The sequence below is a fragment of the Buceros rhinoceros genome, unplaced genomic scaffold (assembly GCF_000710305.1).
Source record: "Buceros rhinoceros silvestris isolate BGI_N320 unplaced genomic scaffold, ASM71030v1 scaffold24412, whole genome shotgun sequence".
NCBI classification, from domain to species: domain Eukaryota; kingdom Metazoa; phylum Chordata; class Aves; order Bucerotiformes; family Bucerotidae; genus Buceros; species Buceros rhinoceros.
The window spans coordinates 12,238-13,841 of NW_010397584.1; positions in this window are offsets into that span (position 1 = coordinate 12,238).

Genomic DNA, 1,604 nt, shown 5'->3' on the forward strand with positions numbered 1-1,604 from the left:
GCCCCGGTCTCACCTGCTGCGGCTGGAAGTTCAGGTACAAACGGCTCGCAGATCTGATTTACCCAAGGAAACACTTGGGGTTTGGGAGGCCAAGCCTCCAGCGGATGAGGAGGAGCCTTCCTGATGGACCTCCAGACGTGGCTGGATGCTTGGCTGGTGTTTGTGACAAAACCAGAAGGATGCTCTGCACAACGCTGCAGGAATTACTGTGCTGCAGAGCACTCTGTCCTGAACCGCCCCCTCGCAGGCTCGCCTGACTTATTCACGTCCCCTAATCAATCAAAGCCGGCAATTTTAACCCCCACCCTGAAACCTCAACCCTTGTGCTTTAATCGTCAAATCACACTGAAACAACAGTAGCAGGAGCGCCGCGGTCAGTGCCCTGACAGGTCGATGTTTGCTGGCAGAGTCCTCATTTTAATGGCAATCATCCCATTCCTGGGACAGCAGAGCCCAACCGGACCCTCTTCAGCAACCTGGCAGTTAATCCTGGAAGAGAGAAGCCGGAGAACCCGACAGGCACTGTCCTGCGCCATCACGTCTTGCATTGGCTCTGTGCAAGAGCAGCTGAGGCGCAGCTGAGCGAGCGTGGCAGACCCAGCGCTGGCCGGGCTTCACTGACAGGTTTTCTGCGAAAAGCGAGTGAGGGAAACCTGACTTGAAAGGCATTCAAAAGGGGCAAGCAAGCCTTGGGATTCACAGCTCCCGGCACTGTTCCCTCCGAGTGGGGCTAAACCGAGCTGGCCAGCCAGCTCGTCTGTCCTGGGATGGTTTGCCAGCTCTGTGCACCTGTTTTTCTGATGGTCCCATTGCTCTGGTCTAGACAGTAAGTGCACACACCAAGAGAGGTCTCCTCAACCCTCCAGTCCCTGCCTTGGACTGGCGCACCACTGGCTTCCCTGGGCTTGCCCAGGGCAACGGCTGGCAGTCACAAAGCAACGGTCTTGGTGTAGGTGGTGGAGGAACCTGTCCTAGCAGAAGGAGATGCCGCATGGTCCCACAGCTCTTCCAGTTCGTGCCTTCATCCCTGCCTGGACCCAGCGAACCTGCACCAGTGACGTCAGGGTACGAGGGCTCCCTGAGTGTCCTTGTGTGACACATTCCTAATCCCTGTGGGAACTGTTGGATCCCCTGGACAGCTGCAGGGTGCCTGAAAACAGGAACGACTGGTAGAGCATCCGGTGACGAACGCGGCAGTTGGCAGGGTCACGCTCAATGGCTCGTGACAGAAAGCTGGCCAGATGCCGTGAGCACACGCTGTTTCCCAGGATCTGGGAAACTAAAACTGGTCCTCAGAGCTCAGCTCAAGCTGACATTTCCAGCTAATCCACAGCTCACTTGGCACACCAGTGGGCAGGTTGTCAGCACGGGCGGGAGGTCGAGAACCGCAAGCACTTGAGCTGCTAATGCCGCGGGGAGCTGGGCACTCAGTGCTGCTCATACCAGCACTAATCCAGCTGGGCTGCGGACCGTGAGCAGCATTTTCCAAAGCGACTCCCCCCACCAGAACTCGCTTCAGGGTTTCAGACCGTTGGCTAACTAACTTGCAACCCCGCACCTCCTCCCTTTGCGGCAGACGCCCGTCTTGGCACAGGGCACCCGCC